This window comes from Hemiscyllium ocellatum, chromosome 6 (assembly GCF_020745735.1).
Source record: "Hemiscyllium ocellatum isolate sHemOce1 chromosome 6, sHemOce1.pat.X.cur, whole genome shotgun sequence".
NCBI classification, from domain to species: domain Eukaryota; kingdom Metazoa; phylum Chordata; class Chondrichthyes; order Orectolobiformes; family Hemiscylliidae; genus Hemiscyllium; species Hemiscyllium ocellatum.
This window is the reverse complement of record NC_083406.1, coordinates 84,584,404-84,601,412: the sequence shown is the minus strand read 5'-3', so window position 1 is coordinate 84,601,412 and position 17,009 is coordinate 84,584,404. Positions and strand designations below refer to the sequence as shown.

Sequence of the window (17,009 nt, the reverse complement as noted above, 5' to 3'; positions counted from 1 at the left end):
AATCCAGACTTTCTTTCACGCAGATGTTTCCTCTTTCATGTCGGTCTCACTCCTCAATAGGATATCTGTCTGATGTTGGCAAACATTGCAAAAATTTCCCTGTTTTCAATCCTCTCAATTGAATCATAAATTGGATATTGGAGTTGACTTGATGGTCAATATCCTGAGCAAGAGCGTTCACAGTTGATGATTTGGAGTCAAAATAAGGCAATCCCAGCATGTCTACAGTGCAAATGTGTCCAAACTGTTTGTCAGAGCTGGGTACACTGTAGTGAAGAGACTGCTGTGACAATAAATTGATGGTGAGGTTTGAGGTCAAGTTGTAGAAGTCAGTTTCACTTAAGGTCCAGGACCCCCCTCATAATTGACACTGAGGGCAAAATGAGAATCCATCATTTCAAAGCCAAAATAAAATCCCAAATTGCAGCTGTAAACCTGCTTCTGGTGCCTGGCTTCCATCTTCCATTCTGTGTGATAGATTCACAAGAATTGGCATGTCTGTATAGTCATTTATCATCATTGGTCTCAAAACATGTAGATATTCGGAGGAAGGAAAGAGGATCGTCATCTGAGTGATGAAGTAAAAGCTTAATTTCTTTTGATTTGATGTACTTTAGTTAATTGTAGCTAAATACAGTGAAAAGCTTTGTTTTGTGAGCATCCCAGGCAGATCATAGCAAACAGGGCATAGGATGCTTAGACAGAGTGAACATACAAGGTTATGGCTGCCCAGGAGGTGCACAAAGCAAGATCAACATTATTTGAAGTTAGAGAGGTCCATTCAGCAGTCTAATAATGGTGGGGAAGAAACTGTTCTTTAGCCTGTTGTCTGTGTGTTCAAGCTTCTGTATCTTCTGCCTGATAGAAGAGGTTGGAAGAGAGCATTACCAGGATGGGAAGGGGTCTTTGATGATTTTGGCAGCTTTTCCATGGCAGTGAGAAGTGTTAATGGAGCCTCTGGGTGGAAAGCTGGCTTCCTTGATGGTCTTGGCTATGTGCACACAACGTCCTGTAGTTTCTTGTGGTCCTTGGCAGAGCAATTGCTGTACCAGGTTATTGCACACCCAAATAAAATGCTTTCTATTTCCAAAGTTTAATCACTGCAATGGACACCACAGAAATGTTCAAGCAAAAGAATAATGAATTATAAATTACAAAACAAAAACCACTACATGTAAAAGCAGTGTTCATCACCATTAATTAAAGCTAGACGATTGAATCCACAATAGCAATTACAATTCCAGGTACACCTGTACAAAATTGGTCAACACTGGTGTTTGCGGTTGCTACCAGCAAAACTATTAGAAAATAGGGTTAGAAAATCAATATGTTTGGCAAAATCTCAGCAAATGTATTTTTTGATTTGGGCCAAAATACTCTTTAAAGGTTTGTTAATTTACACTGGCAAGGTAAGACTTGGAGGAACTTTGAATTTGACATCAAAAATATGGTTATTGCTTTTTGAAAGATGATATTTTGAGTTTTTGCTTCCTGCTTTAACTTTCCCTGCTTTGGTGTCAAATCAGGTTAATGCTTAAGAGTAGGGCCACCTGGTCTTTTTATGGTATGTGGGTTTTTTTTTAACATTGTCTGACTTGTTTACCATTATTTCAGTAAATGTATAGTGAGATGTGATTCTCTCATTTATGAGCGCAGACTTCCTCAGGCATACTTTTTCAAACTTGAGTAGCATGAATAAGTTAAGGAACTGCATTCAAAGTTGAAGTAAGTAGTCCTGCAGAAATAGTATTTTACAAAATACCTTTTTTTGTAGTCGACTGATTCTTGGGAGCATGGCCAATGTGTTCCTGTCTTTTTGGCCAGACTTTATAAATGAAGCCACTTTCTTCCATCTAAAATGGACAGAAAAGATCCAGTAGTTCTGAAGGAAGAGCAGGGAGTTCACCTTATCCCAAGTATCATCTTTCTTTTATTGGACTAGGTTAATGTAGTCTCAAGGACTCCCTATTCATGCCTTGTAATCTTGATTTCAGCCCTGCTATTGTTGATAAACTTGAGTGAATGTAAGGCCTTAACAAGAAGGGCAAGTTGGAGAACTACTGTAGAATACTTCTTCTGTACAATCTTTAACCAGTTACAGAATATTTTTATTTTCAAATTTATGTTGAAGCAGAAAGGGAGAAAAGTAAGTAGCTACTTCATGGGTTTGAAACCCACCTCACTAAATTCAAAGTAGTATCACGTTTTATTTTCAAATACAATTGTTTTCTGTCCAGTACCCTATAAGTAGTTAAAAATCACACAACGCCAGGTTATAGTCCAACAGATTTACTTGGAAGTACAGAGGACCCTCGATTATCCGAAGGACACGGGCTTGGAGAATTATGTTCGATTAATCAGATTCCAGATAATCGAATGCTGGATGATATAGTCTAGCGGAGCATCAGGACGTTGCCATCTTGCCGGATAATCCGATATTCGGATAATCGAGTTTCCTCTGTACAAGCTTTCAGAGCGCTGCTCCTTTGTCAGGTAGCCAAAAGCTTATACTTCCAAATAAACCTGTTGGTGCCGGTGTTATGTGATTTTTCATTTTGTCCACCCCTGTCCAGCACTGGCACCTCCACATCACTCCTTAGTAGGTTATTGCTGACGTTCTGTGCAAGTTTTATTTTAATTACGTGTATCATACTTCATTAAATTTTTAAAACTCAAATAGGATGAATTACACTTTTAAAGTCTTGATCTGTATTTGCTCTGGCAGGAAAACATAACCTGAACTATAAAGGAAACAGTTGTGGTTACAACTATGGGGATTCTTCAAAACGTTTTATGAACAGCAATCATTTTAGCCAGCAGCAACTTTAATTATGAATAGTAGATTAGTAAGAAATAGTTACTGTAGCATGAACAGATGTGTTTCAAGCTTTGTATTTATGTTAAATTCTATCTGGATAAGCCGATTGAAAGTTGAGCTTCCTGTCATGGGTCACTATTTCCATTACGTTCCATTATGGTCTGTTGATCAAAGAATAATCTTCTAGTTAAGATGAAATAATTAGCTGAGCTCCTTTGGCATTGTTTATAAATCCAGGGTGCAGTTGGGACATTTAGTATGGCATCATTTCAGTCTGTGAAGAGGAATGCTATGAAGAGGAAACATAGGTGAAAGTGTACAATGGAAACAAGGGAATGAATCAAGGCTAATAGCACAGCAAGAGGCTGGGGAATTGAGCACAATTGGTGTCAGTTCAGAGAAAATTGCACAGTGGTAGTGGGAAGAAGCTGGAATAAAGCAAGAAAGATTTGCATTTATATAATCCTTTTCATGACCTCAGGATATTCAAGAGTACTTCACAGCCAGTGAAATACTTTTGAAGTGCAGTCATTGTTGTAATGTATGAAAGACAGCAGCCACTTCGCACACAGCAAAGACCATATGATTTATATGTGTGATGTCAGTTGAGGGATAAGTATTGGTCAGAATAGTGGCGATAATTCCTCCGTTGATTTTTGAAATAGTGCTTTGGGATTTTTTTTACATTTGCCTTAAATGATAGATGGAGCCTGTGGTTAAATGTTAGATCTGAAAGATGGCACTTGAAACAGAACAGCATTTCTTCAATTTTACGCTGCAGTGTCAGGTAGATTTTTGTGTTCAGCTGTCTGGAGTGGACTTGAATCCACAACCTTTTTACATACGTGGTCCAGTTTTCTGAACCTAAAAAGGTATAGGTGGAAATTGAACTGAATTAGGAGGAATGATGGCAACCAGAAATCTGTAACCTTCCCAACCTTGCCTAAATTAAGTTCTGGGCATGATAACCCAAGTTCCACCTTCCTGCTGTGCAACCAAGTGAGGCCATTATGTTTTTGAACTGCCAACTTACTAGTCTAGGGTCCTAATTCCAGCGGAAAGCCAATTGGCAGCCAATCATTTGCCTGATTGCCACATGATCTGGATTTTCTCACCTTAGTAGGTTACAGGTTTACCTCACTTTCTGATCTGGTTTAAATATGGGATGTCTCAAGAACAACCAAGAAAGCAGCAAAATGGTTAAATTAGAACCACTGGTCTTTGAGTCAAGCCATACCTGATTAATGTTAAACACAGAGTGAATTATGAGGACAGGAGTCCTCAGAACAGCAATATCAAGAATTAACTGGCAAGGAGCGAAGATCAGATTTGTAATCATCAAGCTGTAATTGAACCAAAACATGTCTCGTTTATTCAATTGGGGCATCTGGATGCAACTAGAAAGCATCCTGATGTTTTCATATAATCAATTGGTCATACACCGTATGAACGCCAGCGTGCTATTTGTAACATTTTCCTAACTGCCGAGTATAATAATAGACTAAGTAAAAAACGTGAAGTTTTAATTGTATTCTAGGAGTTTGGGTCAATTTAAGTGGCATGTACATTGACAGTGGTCCTTTTGGAGTTTACAACTTGATTGCACTTAAGAATTTTGAAGAAATGTTATTGACTTTGTTTTCTCACCACAGATGCTGCCAGACCTGCTGAGTTTCTCCTGCAATTTCTGCTTCTGTTCAGTATGTAATGAGGCAGGGTTCAGTATGGAATATGACTGCTTCAGGATTTATATCAGTGTGGATCATAACATATTGTTAGATTTTAATGGTGTGTTGTGACCAGGTGAAGAGGGGGGTTCAATCCTCTCTTTTTAACCCCCCTCAGTTGAAAACAAAAACAATTTTTTAAAAATTTCTTTCTAGCATGGAGCTATCACACTTCAACAACTTTGTTAACTAGATCTAAGTGAAGGGGCCAATTCCGAGGCTGTCTTGAGAGACAGGAAGAGAAGGTTTTTTTTACCCACTACTCCAAAACAAAATAATAAAAATGTGATGTCAAATGCAGGTAATAAGCTTAAAAATAGAGCAGGATTGAGTCAGAGAGATGTACAGCATGGAAACAAACCCTTCGGTCCAACTCATCCATGCCGACCAGATATCCCACCCCAATCTAGTCCCACGTGCCAGCATCTGGCCCATATCCCTTCAAACCCTTCCTATTCATATATCCATCCAGATACCTTTTAAATGTTGCAATTGTGCTAGCCTCCACCACGTCCTTTAGCAGCTCATTCCATACACGTAACATCCTCTGAGTGAAAAAGTTGCCTCTTAGGTCTCTTTTATATCTTTCCCTTCTCACCCTAAATGTATGCCTTCTAGTTCTGGACTCCCCCACCCAGGGAAGAGAATTTGTCTATTTATCCTAGCCATGTCTCTCAAGATTTTATAAACCTCTATGAGGTCACCCCTCAGCCTTTGTCACTACAGGGAAAACAGCTCAAACCTATTCAACCTCTCCCTGTAGCTCAAATCCTCTAAACCTGGCAACATCCTTGCAAAGCTTTTCTGAACCCTTTCAGATTTCACAAGTGTGTCTATACAGGCAGAATGGTAAAGGCAATTGTAGTCTAAAGATTTTAGAGTCCATGAATTAGGAGAATGAAACCGCAGTTCCAATTGTTTACCTGTTCTGTTTCTCCAAGAGTGTTGCAGCCTGCAGATTTGTCACCGAGTACTGGTTTTTGCAAATAGCTTTTGCACTGACATTGGTTTCTGAGAGAGAGGGAGAGAAGGATTTTCAGTATTCTTGATGTTTAAGTCTATGTTTTGCTCTCTGTACTTTGTGGTTCAAAGTTTGCTGATGACTTAGACTTCTTTGTGGATTTTGATGTCTGTGTCATTATCTTAATACAGGCTGTTACAAGTGTAGGTAACCTTCCATTTCTCTATATGTGCAATTAACATGTAAGTATGTGTGAAACAAAAGCCTCACTGAACCTCTCAATTTAAAATGGTAATCCCAATCCAGTTGGATTCATATAATTCCCTGTGGATTGCCTGGATTTTTCAACTGGTTATAATCATTTTAGGCCAGTGGTATCCTTCTGAAACCATCATTAGTCCATCCAAGTCTGAGATGTTAAAGTTAAATGATAACAGTCCATTTTCACTACAGTTATAACAGATATGGTGCATTCACTTGGGTGTTAGATGTGATACAAATTTTTTAAAAATATCTTGTCCAATGGTTAATAACAAATTCTTGAATTTTATTAAATCTTATTGGTTTGGGTGACTTTGACTGGCTTCTGTGATCATATGAAGTCAAGGTCGGTTTGTCTTTGTAAAGCCATTGTTCAAGAGCTGTTGTCTCACCATAGCATCTGGAGTCAGTGACAGAGGAATGGATGAACCTATGTTAAAAGATCACCCTGAGCTGAGTTCCTAAATGCAGTCAACTGCTAATCAGCCATCAATGTCAGATCCAATTGGCCCTCCATGCTTACCCCAGGTGAACGAGGACCTAGTGGCAGATCCAGGTGCTTTGTCCATCCTTTGCATTGGCAGTGCCTACATGTGATCATTGACAGTGTGTGAGCTTTCAGGTCAGAATGTATGTCCAGAATCCCTGACTGAACTGCTGGGTATTACTATCCCTGAGAGTCACCAGTGTCTCAATGGATGAAGCCATAGATTCAGAAGAGGAAGTAACGAGGAAGTTAACTGCCCTCGTGCTCATGGTCTGAATGGACTCCCCTGCAGTCCTTGCCAGGGTATTTGTAGCCTCTGGGATCTTCCCTAGATCTTCACTGACCTTTAGAAGCTTGTCACCTGCCTGGAGTTCAGCTTGTAACATCTGCATCCGTGACTGTCAGAGGCTTGGATTAACATGGTCTTCAGCAGCTAAGCCAGAGATTGTGCAGTGTTCAAATCAGTAGGTGCAACTGTCTTGGCCAACATATGCACAGCCATCAGGTGGGAATATCTGAGTTGATGCTAAATGCAGAGCAAGGACAGGGTAGTGTGCCCGCTAATATCGTCAGCTCTTTCTCAGAGGTTAACTCTTAGCCCTTGACAATGATGTTTGCAAGTGACCTGCTGAAGGAATATGTTGGATGAGTGCAACTCAACAAAGAAGAAAAGTGCTGAGTAGAAGTAGATGCATCTTGGACACAGACGATACAGCATGCATGGCTCTGTTGTGGTGATCTCCACCTATTGCACCAAACACACGCTTGCTGTTCCTCATCTCAATCAAGTTCCTTGGTCTCTATTTCTGGGTGGGGATCCAAATGAAACTCAACACCACCAACTTTTGTTTTCCAACCAATTGGCCAGATCCAGGAGTTCCTCTTCCATTTTTATCAGCGCTGCCAAGTTCGACACTATACCACTTTTTCTTGATCTGTCATAGGCATTATGGGCCCCCTTTTCCTGTGAGATGAATGGGAGATTGATGAATTACAAATGTAAGTGGATTATTTCCCTGTAGGTACTCATAGTCTCTGGTCTTGTTGTACTGCAAGTAGTGGCATACATTTCTTGTAGGTAAACCATGCATCATCCATATCCTTAAAAGACATGTCACATGTATAAACAATACAGACACCTCTCCCCGTCCCCCAGCCCCTGCTTGGTTGCGTATGCAAGTCGATGAAAGACTTCCTCGCTTGCACTTACAGAATGTAGGTCTATCATTCTCTTCATGCAATGCAGCTAAGGCCTATCGAGAATCCATGACTACTGACCACCTTTGTTTGCAGGAGAACCTCCTGTTGTTCATTGACAGCCTGAAGGAGGGTCTGCCAAGAATCATTGTTAAAATATGGGGCCATTCGTGACCACTCCATTGCCTTTTGTTGTAGATTTCCTAAGTGTGGAAACAGGCCCTTCGGCCCAACAAATCCACACCGACCCTCAGAACAGCAACCCACCCAGACCCATTCCCCTACATTTACCCCTGACTAATGCACCTAACACTATGGGCAATTTCGTGTGGCCAATTCACCTAACCTGCACATCTTTAGACTGTGGAGGAAACCTGAGCACCCGGAGGAACCCCACGTAGATACGGGGAGAATGTACAAATTCCACATAGACAGTTGCCCGAGATAGGAATTGAACCCGGGCTCCTGGCGCTGTGAGGCAGCAGTGCTAACCACTGTGCAGCCCCCTATGGCTGAAAGTTGCAGGTAGTTTTGTGCAAGCCCATGAGGTGTATGAGCTCTGTCTTTGATCTAAAAATGCCTCAATACGACTCTGGCTGAAGCTGCCCTTTAATGCCAACCCCTGCACTTCACTGTTTTAACAGGTCCTCCCTGGATCAAAATCTCACTGCCCACGTCTCTTTAAACTCCCTGCAGGATGCTGTTCCTGACTGTGAGCCTTACCAATTATCACCTTCCAGCCCAGAATCTTAGAATTGGGTGGAAGGAATTCATTTGGCCCTTTGTATCTACAACGGCTCTGTGAACAAGTTCTATGACATAATGCCATTCTCTTGCCTTTTCCCTACAACCTGGAATATTGTTTCTGTTTAGATAATCATCTAAGGCTATCTTGATTATCTTAGTTGAACATGTTTCCACCACAGTTCCAGGCAGTGCATTCCAGACCTAAACTACTTGCTGGTTAAAAAAAAAAGTTTCTTCCTGACATTGTTTGCTTCTTTTGCAAATTATCTTATATCTGTGTTCTCCTGTTCTCCAACATTTGGAGGGAAGTTTCTCCTATCTACTTTGTCCAACCAACACATGCTTTTAGAAAAAGTCTATTAAATCTCTCCTCTCAATTTCTTCAATCAGTCTTCATGCCTGAAGTTTCTCATCAACCTATCCTGCATGCTGTCCAGTGTGTTCCCATCCTTCTGAACTGTGGCATCTAGAACTATTCACAATAATCCAGCTGAAGTCTAAACAGTATCTACAGCTTCAACATAGCCTCCTTGATGCATAATACCCTGTACCTAAAGCCTTTGATACTGAATGTTTTATCAACTGCTCACTAGAATTGTCCTTTCGCTCTTAGTGCCTTATGCAGGCATACACCCAGGTCTCTGTATTCCTACACACCCTTTAAAATAGTTTTACTGTATCTTCATGTTCTTTTCAATACTTCACACTTCTTTGCACTGAATTTCATCTGCCGCTTATCTGCCCATTTCACCAACTTGTCAGTATTTTTTCATGTAGTTTATAGTGTTTCCTTAGAAATCTGTGTACACACATCAACAACACTATCTGTTATTTCTATCTTGAATAGTATTTTCATGTCAGTCCTCCATCACTGAAGTTAAACTGTGACTTTTCTGTCACTGATGGACTTGACTTTACAACCCTTTTTTTTAACAAGGACATTACATTTGTAATTCCCAGTTGTCTGGCACCACCACTGAGGCTAAGGTAGATTGAAAGATTACTGTAGTGCCTCTTCAAATTCCACTGTCACTTGCTTCATTATCCTTGTATGCATCTCCCAGCTTCAATCTCCAGGAGTTCTGTATTCCTGCACAGTTCATGGTTTTTAAATTTTAACATTTGTATTTTAAATATTTGTATTTTGATACATGGCATTTATGCACTTAATCAGCTGGGATAAGTTTGTCAGTTTAATTATAACCGATTCTATAAATTTCATAGCAATAGAAGCAGGAGTAGGCCATTTGGCCCATCGATCCTGCTCTGCCATTCGTTAAGATCATGGCTGATCTATCCATTATCTCAGTTCCTCCTACCTGCATTATCCCCATAACTCTTAATTCCCCTACATGTAAAAACCCATCCAACTGTGTCTGGAATGTATTTAATGAAGCTGCCTCTACTGCTCCCCTGGGCAGAGAATCCCATTGATTCACTACTTTCTGGGAAAATCAGCTCTTCCTCATTTCTGTCCTCAACTTATTCTCTCTAATCTTGAGGCCATGTCCCCAAGTCCTAGCCTTATCCACCAGCGGAAACAACTTACCTGCCTCTATCTTATCTATTCCTTTCATAATTTTGTATGTTTCTATAAAATCCCTTCTCATTCTTCTAAATTTTAGCAAGTACAGACCCAGCTGGCTCAACCTCTCCTCACAGGGTAGACCCCTCATCTCTGGAATCAATCTGGTGAACCACCTCTGCACGACCTCCAAAGCCAGTATATCCTTCCTCAAGTAAGGAGACCAGAACTGCCACAATGCTCCAAGTGCGGCCTCACCAACACCTTGTACAATTGCAGCAGAATCTCCCTGCTCTTGAATCCAATCCCTGGAGCAATGAAAGCCAATATTCAGTTTGCCTTCCTGATTACCTATTGCATCTGCAACTCAACTTTTAGCGAATCATGTGCGAGCAGTCCTAGGTGTCTCTGCATGACAGCATGCTGCAAACTTTCGCCATTTAAATAATATTCTGACCTACTATCTTGCAAAGTGGATATCCTCACATTTATGAATATTGTACTGCATCTGCCAGATACCTGCCCAATCACTTAACCTATCTAAATCTCTCTGCAGACCCTCCATATCCTCTGCACAGTTTGCCTTTCCACTCAATGTAGTGTTATCAGCAAACTTGGGTACATTACTCTTGGTCTCCTCATCCAACTTCACATATATCGTGACCAGTTGCGGGCCCAACACCGACCCCTGCAGCACCCCGCTCACCACTGATCTACAACTAGAGAAACACCATTTATCCCAACTTTTGCTTTCTATTGGTTAACCAGTCCTCTATCCATGCTAGTACATTCCCCACAACTCCATGCATTCTTATCTTATGGATGAGTCTTTTATGCGGCACCTTATCAAATGTCTTCTGGAAGTCCAATTATATAACATCCATCTGTTCCCCTCCATCCATCGTGCTTGTTACATCCTCAAAGAACTCCAGTAAGTTTGTCAAACAGGACCTTCCCTTCCTGAATCCATGCTGTGTCTGCCTGATGGAACTCTTTCCACCCAGAGGTCTCACTATTTCTTCTTTAATGATAGCCTCCAGCATTTTGCTGACTACAGATGTTAAGCTAACTGGCCTATACCCTTTTTTAAAATAACTAAACTTACTACCAATTAGAATGGAATATCAGTCCAAATTAGTATGTTATCATTTATAATAGACTTTAAAATATTTGCTAAAAAACACTAGAAACATTACAAAAGTTGTTACAAGCAAAAAGAAAAATTGCTAGAAAAGCTCAGCAGGTCTGGCAATATCTGTGAAAGAAATCAGAGTTAATATTTTAGGTCTGGTGACCCTACCTCAGAACAAATGGTAGCTAGGAAAATATCAGTTTTTATGCAAAAATAGGGTAGGGGGAGAGGTGAGGAGTAAGCAATAGATGGGGATAGAACCAAAGAGAGAGAAAAATAGTTGGACAGATAAAGAAGTGAATAATTATCTGGCTAGGAGGCTGAATAACTGATGACGGAGACTGTTAGTGGCTAACAATGGGTTGTGTGTAAAGGCAGACTATGTGATAAGACCCCTGGTGTGTGGGGGTGGGGGCTAGGATACAGGAGAGTTCAAGCCCTAAAGTTTTTGAACTTGATATTGAGTCCAGAGAGCTGCAGGGTCCCCAAATGGAAAATGAGATCTTGTTCTTCCAGCTTATGCTGAGATTCGCTGGAGCACTGCAGCAAGCCTGAGACAGACATATTGGCCAGGGAACAGGCTAATGTGTTGAAGTGGCAGGCAGTGAGTCAGTCAGCGGGCTGACTTAGGGCAATGACTTGAAAGAAATTTTGGGATTTGCATCTTAATCAGTCAAAGCCTGCACCTCCATTCTAACTGATTAAAGATTTAAGAGCCATCTAATGTGTGTTCGCATGAATTGTATAACCCTTTGATCTTTTCTTTCTAAATTCTGTGTCTAAGGTCTTCCTCTCTCACTTACGCCTGATGAAGGAGCAGTGCACCAAAAGCTAGTGTTTTCAAATATACCCGATGGACTGTAACCTGATGTAGGATGATTTTTGACCTGTCCAACCAGTTGGCAACGCTGGCACCTCCACAGGCACGGTGGCACAGTGGTTAGCACTGCTGCCTCACAGCGCCTGAGACCCGGGTTCAATTCCCGACTCAGGCGACTGACTGTGTTGAGTTTGCACGTTCTCCCCGTGTCTGCGTGGGTTTCCTCCGGGTGCTCCGGTTTCCTCCCACAGTCCAAAGATGTGCGGGTCAGGTGAATTGGCCATGCTAAATTGCCCGTAGTGTTAGGTAAGGGGTAAATGTAGGGGTATGGGTGGGTTGCGCTTCGGCAGGTCGGTGTGGACTTGTTGGGCCGAAGGTCCTGTTTCCACACTGTAAGTAATCTAATCTAATCTAATCAAGTCTCCATTAACAGCTATTCACTCTCCTAGCCAGATTGTTATCCACTCCTCTGTCCAACTGTTCTTCTCTCTCTTTGGGCTCTATCTCCACTTAACGTTTACTTCTTAACCCTCTCCCTGCCCGATGTTCTGCATAAAACCTGACATTCTCCTAGCTATCCATTCTGAGAAAGAGTCACCGGACCAGAAACGTTAACTCTGATTTCTCTTCAGATGCTGCCAGACCAACTCAGCTTTTCCAGCAATTGCTGTTTTTGTTCAAAATCTTTGTACTGGGTTCCCAAATAAATGACTGGGTTAAGACAAATGATTTCAAAAAATTGTATTCTTCAGTAAAAAGCCCTATTTAACTGGCTTCATATGATCAACATAGTCATGTTCAATTTATTAATTGTATTGGAAGATATAAGCCCTACAACTTTCTAGTTGTTTCTGTCAAAAAGTTTAAAAATTATACCTGTAAAATTCCTTTGTAAATGTTTACTACACGGTAATGATCCTTTAGATCAGGTGGCAAAATCATTTATGGTCTGAATCAATGTGAATAAGGGACTAAATTAATCCTTAAGTCCTTATTTAGCCCTTCTTTCCATCCTGAAGCAATTTATAAAGTACTTCATCTGTACACCCACATCCTAGGACAGGCGAAACAAAGACACACACGAGAATTCTTACAGGCATGGCATTCTAATCAGAAATCCATCAAGAAACATATCAATTTAGATCCTATCTAGCTTCCCTTGAAATAAAGAATCAGAAATGACATCACCCACCTTAAGAAACTGAGACCTATAAAGACAGAGGCAGGACATACCACCAGCGTTTTACAGGACACTCTCACTGATTATGTTACCTAGTATGGTGATGAAACATCTGAAAACAAACCTTGCACTCAGCGAGCTAGCTTACATACTTATCACCAACCTGAGCTACAAATCTTCTCAAAATCGTACTTCATCTGCATTCAAAGACTGAAACATCTGTACTAATTTAGCATGTTAGCACATCTCCAGAAATCTCTTATAAGACTTCACATATAAATTTAGAAATACAATATTGATTTCACATAAGATCCATGCTACAATTCTCTTTGAAACCTTTTGTTTAAAGGCTCCCAATGATCGACTCAAATGATCATATTTTAGGCATGTTATTATAACTAACACATGAAAGCAACATTGGCTTTACTAGATAAATATTGCACTAAAATACAGAAAAGCGATCCCTTCTTGTCAACACAATTGAAAATCCTACACAACATGCACCTGTAAACATTATCCAAAGTCATTTCCAATTTCTATCAAGCTAACTTTTCCCTGTCTAGCTCTGTAGTAACATCCAGTTTCAAAAGTAGTTTCCTTCAGTCTTCTGAGAATCCCCAAACTCACTTGCAACAGCAAGGCCCAAGTTGGCAGCACTTTCTCCTAGCCATGGCAAGACAAATCTGTGGCTGTCCTTAAGTTTCCACAAATTTAGTCTCTTTGAAAAGAGAACAAGCTCTCTACCAGAAAGTTTCTCATTGCTGTTTTGCCCCCTCAACCTTGCATGAGACTTTCACTCTTTGGTTTTGTTCTATGTCTACAAGAATACTAAGATAAAGGCTATTAGACTAGATGGGATTGACGTGCATACGGAGGATGTGTTAGCAACTCTGGGAAGTGTAAAAATAGATAAGTCTCCGGGCCAGATGGGATTTTTTCTAAGATTCTCTGGGGAAGCCAGGGAAAATATTGCCGAGCCTTTGGCTTTGATCTTTTATGTCATCATTATCTACAGGAATAGTGCCAGAAGACTGGAGGATTGCAAATGCTGTTGCCTTGTTCAAGAAGGGGAGTAGAGACAACACTGGAAATTATAGACTTGTGAGCCTTCCTTCGGTTGTGGGTAAAGTGTTGGAAAGGGTTATAAGAGATATGATTAGTATTATCTAGAGAAGAATAAGTGGATTTGGGATAGTTAACACGGTTTTGCGAAGGGTAGGTCATGCCTCACAAACTTTATTGAGTTCTTTGAGAACGTGACCAAACAGGTGGAAGAGGATAAAGTGGTTGATGTGGTATATATGGATTTCGGTAAGGCGTTTGATAAAGTTCCCCACAGTAGGCTATTGCACAAAGTACGGAGGCATGGGATTAAGGGTGATTTAGTGGTTTGAATCAGAAATTGGCTAGCTGAGAGAAGATGGAGGGTGGTGGTTGATGGGAAATATTTATCCTGGACTTTAGTTACTTCAGGGTACTGCAAGGATCTGTTTTGGTACACTGCTGTTTGTCATTTAAATGAATGACTTGAATGAGGGCATAGAAGGATGGGTTAGTAAATTTGCAGATGACAGTAAGGTCAATAGAGTTGTGGATAGTGACAAATGTTGTAAGTTATAGAGAGATATAGATAAACTGCAGAGCTGAGCTGAGAGGTGGCAAATGGAGTTTAATTCGGAAAGGTGTGAGGTTATTCACTTTGGAAGGAGTAACAGGAATGTTGAGTATTGGGCTAATGGTAGGATTCTTGGTAGTGTAGATGAGCAGGGTACTCGGTGTCCAGGTACATAGATCCTTGAAAGTTGCCACCCAGGTTGAAAGGGTTGTTAAGAAGACATATGGTGTGTTAGCTTTTATTGGTAGAGGGATTGAGTTTTGGAATCATGAGATCATGCTGCAGCTATACAAAACTCTGATGCGGCCGCACCTGGAGTATTGCATATAGTTCTGGTGCCCGCATTATAAGAAGCATGTGAAAGCTATGGGAAGGGTTCAGAGGAGATTTACTGGGATGTTACCTAGTATGGAGGGAAGGTCTTACGGGGAAAGGCTGAGGAACTTGAGGCTGTTTTCATTAGAGAGAAGAAGGTTTAGAGGCGACTTAATAGAGACACATAAGATAATCAGAGGGTTAGATAGGCTGGACGGTGAGAGCCTCTTTCCTCGGATGGTGATGGCTAGTACAAGGGGACGTAGCTTTAAATTGAGGGGTGATAGATATTGTCAGATGTCAGAGGTAGTTTCTTTACACAGAGTAGTAGGGGCATGGAACGCACTGCTGCAACAGTAGTAGACTCGCCAACTTTAAGGGCATTTAAAAGGTCATTGGATAGACATATGGACGAGAATGGAATAATGTAGGTTAGATGAGCTTCAGCTTGGGTCCACAGGTCGGCGCAAAATCGAGGGTCGACGGTTCTGTACTGTGCTGTAATGTTCTATGTTCTCTGAAAAAGTGATTCTACTAGCTGCCTTTTTCTTTAGCTACAATGGAGTCTAATTTGGGCTCCTGTCCCCATGGCGAATACACTAAATGGGCTATTGTCAATCAAAAGTTATTAGGAGTTCACATGGCCCAAGACTCTGTTTTATCTTAAATGAAAACATTTTAAAAAGCCATTTTAAAGAATCTCGCATTCATAAAATTGCAAACAGGAATTAGATTATTGAAAATGTTAGTATGATGTTAAGAAGAGGAATGTTAGCTATGGTCAGCGTATCTAGATAAACTTGTCTTTAGTGAAATCTCTGAAGTCCAATCCAAACACTCGAGTATTCAGACCTTGATTTAATATACTGTACAAAAAAAAAGCAGAACCTTTGACAGTGGAGAATTCCCTCAGCATTGCCCCAAATTGCCACATTAGCTGACAAATTACATCTCATCATTGTAACATCGTAAACCAACATTTGGGATGACCCTGCAGAGTTCACTATACACTGATTTCGAGGGAGTTGTCAAGGAAGTTTGAATTTCCGATTGTCATTCCCCTGCTCCTCGGGACCATCCAAAGAATTTGTTGAACAAATCATAGAACCATCAGCACGTTCTAGCACAACAAGAGATCATTCAGCCCAGCCAGAGATTAAAGAAAACCTAGTCTTCCATCCCAATTTTCCAGCATATACAGGTAGTCCATTACCCTTCAGGTTTTAGCATTCAGAACTGAAGAAGAGTCACTGGATCTGAAATATTAACTCTGCTTTCTCTCCATAGATGCTGCCAGACCTGCTGAGCTTTTCCATCAATTTCTATTTTTGTTTCTGATTTCCAGCATCCAAAATTCTTTCAGTTTTTTTTACAAAGGACAATATAGCACAGGAACACGTCTTTTGGCCCTCCAAACCTGGACTGACATATTTTGTCCTTCCATACTAAAACTGTCTTCATTTACAGGATCCATATCCCCCTACTCTCTTCCTATTCATGTGTTCATCCAGGTGCTGCTTGAATGCTGCTATTGTGTCTGCTTCCATCACCACCTCTAGCAGTGCGTACCAGGCATTCATCACCTTTTGGGTGAAAAACTTGCCTTGCACATCTCTTTTAACTATTCCCCCCCTAACCCTCACCACCACCACCACACCTTGAAACTATGTATCTTAGTAATTGACACCGCGACCCTGCAAAAAAGCCTCATATGTTCCACTTTCTCGGTGCTATTCACAAAATTTGTAAACTTCTATCAGGTCACCCCTCAACCTCCCGCGTTCCAGTGACAAGCCCAGTCTATCCAATCTTTGTTCATCGCTAAAATCCCCATACCAGGCAACATGCTGGTAAACTTTTCCTGTACCCCCTCCAAAGCATCCACTTCCTTCTGGTAGTATGGTGACCAGAACTCTAAGCAACATTTCAAGTGTGACCTAACTAAAGTTATATAAAGCTGTAGCATAGCTAGTTTATCCTTATACTTAATGCCCCTTCCAATGAAGGCAAACATGACCTAGGCCTTTTTTCACTACCTTATCTACCTGTGCTGCCACCTTCAGTGACCTGTGCACCTGCACACACATATAACCCTTTGCATATCAATTCTCCTAAGTGTTCTGCCATTCACTGTATAATTTCAACCTGTATTTGACCTTCCAAAATGCATCACCTCACATTTGTTTGGAACTTTGAGGAATTCTATGTCCATCCACCAAATCAG

The 17,009-nt window shown here is 40.9% G+C and overlaps 1 protein-coding gene across 2 annotated transcripts in view; it reads left to right on the top strand.

Annotated features, from left to right (window-relative positions):
• The window catches only part of LOC132816788 (mitochondrial intermediate peptidase-like), a 159,914-nt gene that overhangs the window by 132,533 nt on the left and 10,372 nt on the right, over window positions 1-17,009 (top strand). The gene's annotated exons all lie outside the window — the stretch shown is intronic.